The 14293-nt window shown below is 39.4% G+C and overlaps 3 pseudogenes; 1 reads left to right on the forward strand and 2 right to left on the reverse strand.

Moving 5' to 3' along the window:
* Nucleotides 1–1214: 1214 nt before the first annotated feature.
* On the reverse strand, nt 1215–3473 carry LOC148730453 (uncharacterized; annotated as a pseudogene).
* A 3695-nt stretch (nt 3474–7168) lies between these two features.
* LOC148730454 (uncharacterized) lies at nt 7169–8549 on the forward strand (annotated as a pseudogene).
* Nucleotides 8550–11528: 2979 nt separating this feature from the next.
* On the reverse strand, nt 11529–13013 carry LOC148730455 (uncharacterized; annotated as a pseudogene).
* Nucleotides 13014–14293: the final 1280 nt, after the last annotated feature.

Genomic DNA, 14293 nt, shown 5'->3' on the forward strand with positions numbered 1-14293 from the left:
AGGAAATGCAAGAATTGTGGAGTGGAGTTTGGCACTTTTGGAAAGGGTATATTCTTCCTTATCAGAGAACAGTCTCTTAGTGTGCTTTCTTGTTCCAATTATTTTGGTGGGGTACTTCTTTTCAAAAGGTTGTTGTAATGTTGGTCTCTGCTTTGGAGAGCAACACACCAAATGGGCACTTTCGTTTTCACTAGTTTGTAGACTACAATCAAAGAAATTTGTTTGCGACTTTGTTGCATTTTTGATGGGACTCAGCTGATGAAGATACCCCTCGAGGGCTAGAAAATAGAAAAGAAGCTAAAATTAGTTGAAAATGAAAAGAAACTGTTTAATTAACATCCAGTTATGAGATAGATATGAGATACACTGTAGATCTGATAAATTTATTGTTCAGTATGCCATAAGGAGGTACAAAACTTGGATCAGACTGGAGTGGATCACCTAATTTTGCATGGTTAAATCACAGGCAGCCCAAGCTCACTAGTAGAAAAGCAGACGTGACTCTTACAGTGTTGTGCAACGTTTTATATTTATAAAGGTTTGTATTGGATGCTATTGGTTTACCTTAAAGAGAGAAAAAAATGTCTGGATTTGAAATAAAATAGACTTACTTAATTGCCTTGTTGTTTTCTTTGTTGATTACCAGCATCTCAGGTCATTTTGAACTATAATTACTTTTATCGTTAAATCTTTCTCCTTTTCAATTGGACCTAAGTCTTCCTTAGCCCCGATGACTTGATCCTCTAACAGGGTTTTACATTCTGTATCAGACTCTCCTTTCTTCGCCCTTGTTTAACAAGACAAGTCTGATGAAAAAGGTAGATTAATTAGGGTTAGAAATTTGATAGAATGATGCTGTTCTAGATATCGCAAGTGGACATCACATAGATGTGAAAAGTTACAAGTGCAGTTTGTTTGAATTAACATTGTGAATTAAAAGATGTCTACACTGTCATTGCTAAGATTCTCGTGAATGACGAGTTGCTTTATCGTACCACCGTTTTAATTTATAGCAGTCAGAGTGGGATTGCCTTTTAACCTTCATACCTTGTTTGAGCTGTGATCGGCGAGGAGCCAAACATTGCATTTAGAAACAGCCTATTTTTCCCAAGGTCCTTTTCCACAGGCACCGAAATGTGCGACTTTCAAACCCAAACAGTGGACTCGAAATATCCTTTGGAATTCCGATTAATGACTGTTACGGTAGCAACTATCTAGTTTGACAAGATGTGTCGCGAGTCAAGAGGGAATGTATTTTACAGAGTCAAAAATCCAAACTTGGAGATGGTTAAAGATCCAACAGGGTTTATTTCATGTCAGCAAAGTAGATTCAATGATACTCGTAAACTGTAAATAAGGACTGCAAAATGCAACTTAATATAGAGCTAAACGAACTTTTAACAAAGATAATGACGCAAACTACTCCGTTGATATTTGGGGGCAGAACTCTTTTATTACATTAGACAATGTTCTGTACATAAAAGATTCCAAACGAAGATGAGGTACTTCACAACAAGTTAAAATAATCACGTAAGGCGATTCCATAGACAAAAGACATCGTCGATATATCTCTTCCAAACTAGCGGTTTGATTTCGCTCCTGCATATTATCTCTTTTTCTATTTTTGCCATGAAGATATTGGCAAAAGCCACGGCCATTTTGGTTCCCATCGCCGTTCTGTGGGGTTTTAGATCTATTGAACTGAAATGAGTTCTCTTTGAGTATTAGGCAGAGCATTTCTCTCAAGAAATTAGTGGGGATCGGTAAATTATTTTTATAGAAGTCTTCGTATGCTTTGCATATAGTCGTTATTCCCTCTTCTTGAGGAATGTTTGTGTATAAGCTAGTTACATCCATTGAGGCAAGGATTGTATTCTTTGGCAGTTTTGTTTATTCGATAAGATTAATAAAGTCTTTTCAATCTCCAAGATAGGATTCTTGTTGTTGTGTTATCGGCTGTGAGAGGCGGTCGAGAAAGCATGAAATTTTCTCTGTAGGGCCATCACACCCAGATATTATTGGTCTTCCTACCAAAGTAGGTTTGTGGATTTTGTTAGTGTGTAGAATTCTGGAATTCTTGGCAGGTTTGGTATTTGGGAGAGCCATCTAGATGTCATTTCATCGATGTGGCCTGCTGTGAGCATGGATGATATTAGTTGTTTAATTCTTTCAGCTGTTTGCTCAGCCATAGATTTGTCTAGGGGCCTGTAGTTATGAGGACCGTTTAACAGAGTTTGGCCCTCTTGAATTTTTTGCTCTTTGCTCATTATTACTCTGGTGGTTCCTTTCTCTGCTTTCTTCAAATCAATAGTTTTGTCACGCGAGAGGTTCTGTAACGCATGTCTTTCGTTGGTTAATAGGTTGTCTTTCGGCCTCTTTATAGGAGTGTTTATTAGTTCGAGTTTGACCTCCTCTAGGAAGGTTTCTAAGGCCGCTGATCTTTGAACCGATGGTTCCCATGTGGAGGCGCATTCGTCTTGCAAAAAGGTTAAAGTCTTTTAAAAGATTGCGCCGTATAAAGTTTTCATTTGTTGCGGGTGTGGGAATAAACTTTAAGCCCCTTGAAAGCAATTTTATCTCTGCGAATGTCAAATCTTTATCTGACAGGTTCTTAATATGTTCTTTGCGTGACTGGATTGCTGTTTCTGAATGATTTCTATGTTGCTCCCTTTATCTCTCTGTTTCCTTTCGTGGTTTCTTAGAATTCTATTTGGGTTGGTTTCCCCGTTATTTTTATATTCTGAAGAGCCTGAGAATTCACAAATATATGGTTTAACTTCTTTATTCTTTGTTTGGGCTCTTAGCGTCACAAGGAGTTTGTCGACTTCCGTCATTTTAGCTTCGAGTTCTGTGGCCAATTTGTTGATATCGCTCTGTTTTGAGCAATTTGGACTTGTGGCCAAAGGTTTTACATTCTTGGTGAATTGTTTTTCGTTTCTCTTCTGGTTTCTAGTTTGTTCTAGTTTTCTGAGTTTTCTTGTCAGTGTCTCTATGTGCCTGTGATAAAATTTGACCAGCGCTCGCACAAAATCGTGTTCTGCCCGTTTTCTTATTGAGACTACATCCGACTTGAATTCTTCGTCGGGCAGGATGCTTGCTTTCACATTGTAACGGACGCTTTTTGGGCATGTGCCTTTCTCGAGATGAGCTTGCAAGGGTTCAATAGAGTTTCTCGATCTTTCTATCTTTTCCTTTGTCAAGATATGTTTGTGGCTGATTCGGGTGTTCTTAGGTTCGTTACTGGTTTGTGTCCTTCTTTCGTCATATTGGGGACGTTTCGTTCCTCTAGCCCGGTTGTAATTTTCTTTGTGGCTGCTCGTGTTTCTTCCTTTGTGTGGATTGGTCATTTTAGAGGTGGGAGCTTGCGCGGCACTGATTTTTTGTTCGCTGTCAGAAAAAAACAAATCAGTCTCTGTTTTTGGTTCTCTCTGAGGAATGCTGCTTCGACCTTTCTGATTTCTTCTGAGTCGCATAATTCCATATCTGAGATTTCTAGATCTGCTGCAAGTAGGCCTTATTCTATGATTGAGGTCTCTGCCATTTGAGTACAGGTCTTAGGCAAGACTGCAGTTTCGATTCTTTGTGAATCTCGTCAGTTGTCTTTTGCGACATGTACTTGCAGTGCCCATTTAATCAGCGGGCAGCATAATAATTTGCATATCCTGAACCAGTCAGTTGTGATTGGTCAGCAGGTAAAGCTTTGAGAATACACGAGTCTCTTTGCAGATTTCAGCTGCTGTCATTCAAACGGCTGGAATGCGTAAAGTAAATCCCAAGGTGATATGAAGTGAACAATAGCAATAATTAACAATAGCCACGCTCTTAAGAAAACGTTTAGCAAATTCGTTTGCAGCGAATTCTTAGATAGACTGACAGACTCCCGTTGGTTAAAATGTTTTCGGAATTATAAAAATTAGTATCACGAGAATAGAAAAATTTAGAAAAGAGTATCGTGAAGAATGAGAGGTTTAAAAAGCGCAAGTTGCGATCAGGCGGTTTTCGAGGGCGAAATAGTTGCGGACTGACAACAAAGAAACGCCTGATTGAAGGCTATAAAAAGCGGTGCTCAGAAAGCTAGGTAATCTGTGGTCAAGTGAAATTTTATTTTCATTCAATCTTTGTCTTAAATGTGGTTTTGGCGTGTGCCCGTATTAAAGAGAATAAGGAGCGCAAAAAATGGCTTATTCACAGTTTTATAGAGAGTGCGATGCGTGGGTCACTCGCTTTTACTTGAAACTTGGGTCGTCATACTCCACTAAAATAATTTGATGGCTGAACAGAGCTTTTCTTCCTTTTTTGCCCCTCAAGAAGAAGACTTACATGATGACAAAAAAAGGACAACAACAACAATTGCAAAAGAGACTACGGTGGAACCCCGTTAATACGACCACCAACGGGCCATTGAAATCTATCCGTATTGACGGGAGTAAAAGCATATCACTCACTTACACTTCACAATCGTGCTTTTTTACTCCACCGATTAACGCAGTGCGACCATACAGAAGAAGAAGCAAGCAAACTGACTAACAAACGGCCGCCATGAACAGGTTGACAGCCAAGAGAACAGTTACATAATTATTCCCAGTTTGATCCGTTTTGAATAATCAAAACATATAAATAGCACAGTTTCATTCAATCCAATCATTAGCTAAAGCTTATTTGCAACAAAATGTCGAAGCGTGCGAGACATCAGCCGGGCTTTTACGCAATATTATTGAATGATGTCCGCCATCGTGGCTTTAATTCGAAATACCGTATTTACCCGTGTATAATGCGGGCCCGTGTATAATACGAATCCCAATTTCAGACCAAATTTTGAGAAAAAAGAAAAATAAACTACTCAACAAGAAGGTAAAATTGTATAACATTATTTCTTTCAATTAACATGGCAAACTAACGAAATGATGGTTACAACATCTTTCACATATCAAATCCTTCAAACTCGGACTCGGAGTCTGACTGGAACAGTTCTCTTGCAAACGAGTCATCGAGCTCGTTGTTGCAGTCATCGTTGGCCTCGTAAACTAGGTCGTCCTCGGATCCATCAAGGCTGTTGGTGATCCCGCATTTTAGAAATGAGGATTCAATCATTTCTTCGGAAATGTCCTGCCATGCTCCTGCGATCCACGAAAGGATCAGTTCCTCGGATGGTTTCTTTTGGCGGCCACTCGCTGTAAATTCATGGATTCCCTCCGCCATCCACTCCATCCACCTCTTTCTAACACCATCTTTAAACGGCTTGTTTAAAGAGACATCCAGCGGCTGCAAGATCGAGGTTAATCCGCCAGGAATTACTGCTAAGTTCGTGTTTTCTCGTGTCAGTGCTGTTTTCACTCTTTCGGTCACGTGGGCTTCAAACGCGTCACAAACAAGCAGGCTTCTTCTTCTCCCCAGGCCACCTCTCCTCGAACACCAAACTTTGTCGATCCATGTTTTCATTCCTTCACCGTCCATCCAACCTTTCTCTTGAGCGGCGATTACAACTCCGTGCTTGTTGGCAACCTTTGGGAGAGTTTTTCTTTTGAAGATTACCATCGGTCTCAGTTTGCTTCCATCGCCAGCACAGGTCAACACGACTGTAATGCGGTTCTTTTCATTACCCGTAGTACGAATCTTGATCGTTTTCTCTCCCGAGTTGTTGATGGTTCGATTTGGCGGCATGTCAAATGTTAGTGGCGTTTCGTCCATGTTAGCAATAACATGAAGAGGATAATTGTGCTCTTTGCGAAGATCGATAATGTAGCGGTGGAATCGCACGATTTTCTCCTCATAGTCATCTGGAAGCCGCTGGGCAAGAGTTGTCTTTTGGCGAAGAGACAAGCCATTACGCTTCATGAAACGCTGACACCAGTGGTTGCCTGCTTTAAACTGCCCTTGTGGAATCCCATATTTTTCGTTCTTTGCCATGTCGAGGGCCTTCAGCCTCACCAGCGATGGTAAAATGGCGAGACCATTGTTCCGTTTCTCTGTGATCCATTCGAGGAGACCAACCTCAAGTTCTGGCCATGCAGCTTTTTTGCCACGATTTGCTCGTTTCAACCGAGGCATCTTTTTCAAGTTTTCCTTGCTCTTCCGCCATAAGCGAACATTACTTTCAGATACTCCGAACTCTCTTTCAGCAGCGAGATTTCCATGCTGTTCGGCGAAATTGATGATTCGTAACTTATCTGACACTGTGTAACTTTGACGCTTGGTTCCGGCGAGTTTTGTAGTCATGTTTACGTTTGATTGCTCAAGATTACAGTAACTGTTTTGTTGATCAGCTGTTCGCTTAAATACTTAGTTAAATTTATTCAAGGATCCAAATTGTTAACATGTCATTGGTAGGTTAGTTTACCCTCAAATTAAAGACCAATTACATCGCACGCTTATGTGTCTTTGTTATTCTAATGTCGCGTCAGCCTAAACAAAGGATTCCGTGTATAATACGCATCTCGAATTTAGGTGTTCATTTCGGGAAAAATAAGTTCGCATTATACACGGGTAAATACGGTACCGATTGAAGGTAAAACCTACTGTTATGGGCGTTTACGAAGCTGAATGTATTGTAGCAAAACGAGTTCAAGGAGGCAGAGCAGAGTACTTCATCCAATGGCAAAGCCACTCCCCGAGTGAAAATACGTGGGAACCAGCCGAGCACCTACCCGAAGAATTCATCACTGCCCTCAAGAACAGATCTGTCGATCCATTTCGCGCTGATAAATGCCGATAGAGACTAGCTCTTTTATTTGAGAAGGGTTTAAAATCACCCCTGGCATGCAACGAAACTATCACGATACGGCACGATGTAGTAAGAGAGCGCGCTTGCCTGGTTTGCCATCAGACCTCCGTGGGACTCCGTACCTCGCTAGTGAAGAGGAACTGATAGGAGGAGGCCTTGGTTCTAATCTGAAGCTGTGTTTAATAGTAGGGAGCTTATGATACAGACATTTTCAGGGCGACGGCGACGTGACAACCCAGGTAGACTGGGTCAGAGGTTGCCGTTTTCGCACCATAATTTAAGTTAAGATTTTGATGACGGCCAGCCTCTGCGACTTCTGCGACTTCGTCGACTTTATCGACTTCTGCGACTTCTGCGACTTCGTCGACTTTGTCGACTTCTGCGACTTCGTTGACTTTGTCGAGTTTATTTGTTGCGCTTTATAAATTAAGGCTTTTTTGTCGTAGCATGGCTACGTTTGAAGAATTCCGCCATATCCTCGTCCTTTACTGTGACGCTAATCTTATTAGTGATGAAGAGTTCTTGGTTTTGTATGAAATGTTTCCGTCTAAAAACCCCAATTTTCCATATGACGAGTATAGTCGCTTTGACTGGGATAACATGAGTGAAGCTGAGTGCAAAGCAGAATTCAGGTTTGACAAGAAGGATCTTCCAGTTCTTGCTGAAGCCTTGCAGATTCCATCATCCTTCAAACTAAGCCAAGGAAGCATAGTAGATGGAATGGAAGGCCTCTGTATGCTTTTACGACGGGTTGCTTACCCATGCAGATTTGGTGATATGGTGCCTCGTTTTGGCAGTCCAGTACCCGTTCTAAGCATGGCCACGACTCATGTCATTGATTTTTTTTACAGTACCCAGGGACATCGCCTAACTCGATGGAACAACGCACTGCTAAACCCTCCTGCACTGGAAATTTATGCTCGATTAGTTCACGACAAAGGGGCTGCACTTCAGAGTTGTTTTGGTTTTGTTGATGGGATTGTGCGCCCCATTGCCAGACCTGATCAGTATCAGAGAGATATGTACAATGGACATAAACGCGTTCACGCCTTAAAATTTCAGTCTCTCGTCTTGCCGAATGGGTTGATCGCAAATCTTTTATGGCCCTGTAGGTAACTATGTTGTTTATCAATACACATATCCTATAGTCCGAAAAGCAAAGCTAGAGGGTAAATATAGTTATAAATATGGTTTTTAAATGGCAGCATTTCCTTTATTTTCTGATATAGAGTAAGTATTGCAAGTAACATTTAGACAGAAAACAAATTGCATTTATGAATTGAAGGCAGGGCCATCAACTTTCATATTTTTGGCTTGTCACACAATCTTTTTTTAATCCATGCGTGACGAAAAGCAAGAATGTCTGAGCTTGTAGTTATCTCTGAACTTACATTAATGCTCTAGTATCTTTTTAGAGGGAAAGAGACATGATGCTGGAATGCTGGCAGAATCTGGACTCCTACGAGACTTAGAGCAAAATGCATTTTCCACCACAGGCCAACCTATGTGTATATATGGAGATCCTGCCTACCCTCTTCGAGTGAACCTCCAAGGACCATTCCAAGGAGCAGCTATCACTCCCCAGATGGAGATGTTCAATTTGTCTATGAGCTCTGTCCGCGTGTCAGTGGAATGGCTGTTTGGGGATATTTTAAACTATTTCAAATTCCTTGATTTTAAAAAGAATCTAAAAATTGGCCTTAGTAGTATTGGCAAAACATATGTTGTATGTACACTCCTACAAAATGCTCTAACATGTCTCTATGGTAATCAGACCTCAGATTTTTTTTAACTTGACCCTCCAAGCCTCCAGGATTACTTTAGATGAATTAAAAAAATCCAGATGACGACAAATATGAAAAGAAAATATATGATTACTATAGTATCAATAGTAAAACTAACTGATATTGAAAAAATCATTTTCAGTTAGAGCTTGTGTTTGCCCACTGAATCTTGACTAAGAGAAAGCATTAAATGTTAAAATTAAGAAGAATTCGTTGGCAACAACTCAAGTAAATCACAGAAACTGCGGCTTCAACAATTGTTTTTTTCTGTTGTCTAATATGCTTTTTACTTTTATGGATTTGATTGAATCCATAGATAAAGTAGATAGAGCATTAATTTTATTTAATATATGGGGTGTACTGTCAAGGATATACAATCTCAAGTGTTACATTTAACAAGGAGTGAAGTATTGGAATTAATATTCACTTTCAAATTTCTGTGTCCATTTAAAATGAATTATTTTACAGTGTTGCACTCCTGAAAATTAAAGTTAGCCTCTTTGCATGGGTTAATTATAAGACCAAACTCTCCTTGAAAACTTTTTGCAGTATTTTGATGAATCTATAGAAAAATATACGGCTTTAGATAAAGAGATCTGCATCCTTGGTGACTTTAACATTGACCTATTGAGAGCGCAAAGTTGTTATCTCATTCCCACAGTTGTCAAACCGACACGAGTAAAAAGTACATCAGCAACGTTGATTGATAATATATTTGTGAATAATCCAGAAAAGGTGCTAGCCTAGTGGTAACATCTTCTCTGATCTAAGTGACCACTTGTCACAGTTTTGTATCTTGACTTCAATTGTTATTCAAACAAAAGCTGAAAGTAGAAGAGTGCGAGATTTTTCAAAATTTTCTCCAGATTCTTTCTCAGCTGATATATCTCAAGTTGATTGGAATGAGATCCTCGAGAGAGCCAATGTCGATGTTAATGGAACATTTTCATACTTTTACGATAAATTTAACAAATTACTCAACAAACACGCACCCTTTAAGATTTTATCTAAAAGAAGAATAAAGCAATTATCTAAACCGTGGCTAACTAAAGGGATACGTACTGCAATTAGAATAAAAAATAACTTGTACATGAGCAACAATCATGCTCGATATAAATACTATCGTAACGAAATCTGTAAATTAACGCGAATTAGCAAAAAGCTCTATTATCATCAGTTTTTTAATAACAATTTAAACAACTTGAAAAAGACATAGGAAGGAATTAGTGGATTATTAAACCGCAAAAAGAAAAACTACACGATAATTAATAACCTAAAGCAACCTTCTACCAACACTACCACTAACCTGAAATCGCGTATTCCCAACATTTTAAATAAACACTTTGTAAGCATTGGTCCCAGCCTAGCTAGCAAGCTCCCCCCTTTTGAGAAACACTTTACCGAATACCTTGACAAAAACAAGTCACCCATTACTTCATTTTTCTTTGCGCCAATAAGCCCCAATGAAATTAAATTAGAAATTCTGTCTATGCCTCAAAACAAATCATACGGATTTTACTCGTTTCCTGTCAGCATACTTAAATATGCAAATAAAATCTTAAGTGAAGTTTTACCAAATATCTTCAATAAGTCTATTGAACTTGGTAACGTTCCCCTCTAAACTAAAAAAGGCAGAAGAAGTTATACCAATCTTCAAATCTGATGATCAGACGGATCCCAACAACTATAGACCAATTTCATTATTATCTTGTTTTAACAGAATTTTTGAAAAACTTGTCTTCAAAAGGCTGAAATCTTTTATCGATGAAAGCAAAATCGTAAGTTCATCACAATATGGCTTCAGACAGGGTCACCCAACGGAGGCATGCAATTCTTGATATTGTTAATGCTATTCAATCAAATATGGAATGGAAAAACCATATTGACTCTATACTATTGAAACTTAGCAAAACCATTGGATTACTGTCTAAGATAAGGCATTTTGTTCCTTTCCATACTCTTCTTAGTATATACAACTGCCTTGTTGTTCCTTATTTACGATACGGTTTAATTGCATGGGGACAAGCTTGCAAAACTAAATTAAATAAGCTTTTGATCCTCCTAAAACGTGCTCTCCGTTTCATATGTTTTGCTGACAGGTATGACACACCATTCCTCTGCTCCTTTGTGCAAAGACTTTACCTATTCACTTTATGTATTATAAATTGCTAGCTGAGACAATGCATGATGTAAATATTGATCTTATTCCTTCACAATTGAAGGATTGTTCATTCCTACTGCAAAAATTCATTCATATAATATGCGATCTTCAGCCTCCAACAACTTTTACATTAAAAAATCAAAACTTGAAATTGAACGAAAATCGTTTTCAAGAATCGGTGCAAAACTGTGGAATGAGATACCAACTAAGCTCCAAACACTACCAAAATTCTTCTTTAAAAGAAAAATTCGCACGATCTTGTTCAATATATTAGAATTAGAAGACTCCTACGAAGATTGAGAATCGATAATCCCTAAAGTTAGTAAATACTCTTAGTAGCTATCACCTTTGTCTCGCCAATCCTACCTTATCCATTTTATCTTATGCATTCACTCACAACATAATGTGCTGTCAACTTGAATTAACCACATAGTTGTTTCCGTAGACTTAATTTGTTTTCGTATTTACCATCTATTTATTCATCTGTAGTTTTAATTGTGTGTATTTTCCTCTTCTTTTACTGATTATCCTGGCCCGCCTTGATTAGCACTGCTATCTGTGGAGCCAGGGGAATAAGGATTTATTGTTATTGTTATTGTTAAATAAACGTGTTTTGGTTTTTGTTTTAAACTTACATAGCTGACCCACACAGTGAAGATTCTTGATCGGGAAATGCGAAATTGACTTATTAACCCAGACTTACCACTTATGACGTACGACTTATGACTTACCACTTATTACGTCTTGAACGACTGAAGGCCAACTGAACTTTGACCGCGATTGCTCAACCATAAAGGTTCACGCGATACCATGGGCCTTAGTGAGCATAAGCGAATGAGAGAAAATAAAGGAAGGGCGAGAACTAAAAGAAAAAGAAACGGACAGTTGTAACAATGACTTCGGCATTGTCCATCGGAGGCACTTTCGCTCGGACAATTCCCTTTTTACTGCAACTTAAGACTGCAAGCAATGATAATGATTATAATATTAGTAATGATAATGATAATAATAGTTCTAGTAATAATAATAATAAGAGACAAAAGCAAAGAAGAAGGAAGCAAAAACGAAAAACCTCATTCAAACTGAATGAAAGTGTCGTAAGTCTTGTACTTGAAAACGAATCTTTTCTAAATAAGATCAATCAACCTTTTCCAATTGGCGGAAAATGTCCGTTTCGGCCAGCTACAGTACACCAACATATTGGAGTTTTCAATGTTCGCCCACTAGGATGAAGGTTTTCCCACAGCTCTATTGCACGAAAATGCCATTGTAATTTTAGTACCTGCTTTTCTTGCATACCTCTGTTGTTCTTGGTTTTGCCTGATCTCACTTTAAATGGTCCTTTTACTGTTACTTTAACTTCTGGCACACCAGGGGCATTACTTGTGATCTATGTTGAGTTCATACTTGGTAACTGTAGGCCGATTAGGTACCTCCCTAACCTTGTCATATATCGCCTGCTAAAGACTTTCAACTCAAATCCTAAGCAGTGCTTGGTGGCTTTCTTGATACTGTTCATTATAACAATTTCCATTCCTAATTGGTTGTAATTGTTAAATCTGGCCACACTGCATTTGATCATTCTTTTCGGACCTGCATCCAAATGAAGGTGAACATGAGACCTGAAATAGACACACGTAAATCTTACGGCATCAGGCTTCCTTGGGAATGTTTCACTATTGCGGGGCTAATCCCTTAATGAGACCAAGAAAAAAATTTGAAAACAAATTTTACCCTATCGGTGCCCTACTACTAAGGCAAACCGCGCGTTGGTCTATCGATTAATTATAATTTTTTTCCATACCCTCTCCCCTTTAACTAAATAATGTTAAAATTTCCATAATGAGCTAATGTTGTGAACGGAATGATTACTGACCTGGGAAAATTAGAGCCACAATTTAATAGACATGGTCCGGGCTTTTCTTGACAGGATCATTCATGCAGATCTAACTTGCACCTCTCCACCTCTGCAGTGCAGTGCTGTGCTGTGCTTGCAAGGTACTTTCTCTTTAGGGCAGATCTCCAATTGACGCCAAAGTGAATCTTGCAGATGTGATCTAGTGCAGCCATTGGTGCATTCCATGAGGAGGTATGAGCAGATCACTTGTTTTCTCTTTTTACAACCATGCTCACCGACCCAAATGTAGCCAACGTTTGTGCATTTAACAGTCAATTCGGATATGACTGACCTGAGTGGTATGTTGATATTCAACACCTGCTCGTTGATTTGCTCTCGACATATTGCAGAAGTCTTTTCCCTCCCACCTCCAGACTGAGTACAAATGAGCTGCTGCAAACAATCTTGGCATCCACTGTGTCCGCAGAATAGGGACACGGGTCTATTCATCAGCTCCTTGTTGATGAATAGATCCGGGAATATCTCTGTACTGAGCGATCGAAGGTTGTGATTGTCAGATTGCGCGGATACATGTAGTTTACCTGAATTGAAATGATTGTATAGATTGGTACGTTGACTGTTTTATAAGACTAAACCCAACAGACAACTGCTTAGTGACACGCGACTTAGACGCTTTAAGCATGTAATTCATTGCAGAGCAAGCTTAAAAATGCCTAAAAATTACTAGTTTACGTTGCGGGTAGAACGATAGCTTGAAAGTTGTGGTCGCGATGGGGGGAAGGTGAGTGGTGATTTAAAATCATCTTAGCGGTACACGCGTTTAAGTTTAAAATTTTCGTCAATGATCATGAATTGATGGTTGATAATCCATAAAACAAAATCGCGGGGACTTCTATGCTGAATTGAAATATTTGCATTTACTAAGATGTTGCATGGTTGACGTTTAACAAGACAAAGCCTAAGGTGCAATAGTTAATAGCACTCATTTTAAAGATGCCTTTAGCATTGGAAAGTGTAACGCTAAAAGCTCATTCTTCGTGAGTTAGTGGTTTTCTTAATTTGTGGATAGAAGTATGTTTTTGAACTTCAGGACCACATTGTTTTTCATGTTGTCATCTGTTGCTTTGCTCACAAAACGAGTGATAAATATGTTCTTCTAACTATCTGGGTCCTGTGCGAAAAGCGACATCACTCAAACGTAAAAAGGTGTGAAATCACACTTTCTTTGTTCTCGAAGCTTGACAACAACAGCATTATTTCTTTGGTAATTGTGAAGAAGAGCTCCCCAAAAAACCTGTCGGCCGACAGTCGGCCGACAGACGACCAACTGTCGGCCGACTGTCGGCCGACTGTCGGCCGACAGTTGGTCGTCTGTCGGCCGACAGTTGGTCGTCTGTCGGCCGACTGTCGGCCGACAGGTTTTGCCTGAAATATAGGCTACCTGTCGGCCGCCAGTCGGCCGACAGTCGGCCGACTGTTGGTAATGTGTCGGTAACCTGTCGGTACCTTGTCGGTAGCTTGTCCGTGAAACGATCACACAATGTTAGGGATTCTAAGTTTGCCGTTACAAAAGCATATGGGTTTAAATTATTAATTTTTTAATTTGCGTTTGTCGCAGAGTGGCAAAACGAGGTATCGTGGTCGTTTTAGATCAAGAGTTTTTGGTCTGGTTTACCAGAAACGTTGAGTGATCCGATATTTCACTCGTAGAATCGTGCCTCGCTTGATACAACATCCAACATGTTTAATACGTTGACAATTGACTTTCA

This window comes from Stylophora pistillata, chromosome 5 (genome assembly GCF_964205215.1).
Source record: "Stylophora pistillata chromosome 5, jaStyPist1.2, whole genome shotgun sequence".
Classification (NCBI taxonomy): domain Eukaryota; kingdom Metazoa; phylum Cnidaria; class Anthozoa; order Scleractinia; family Pocilloporidae; genus Stylophora; species Stylophora pistillata.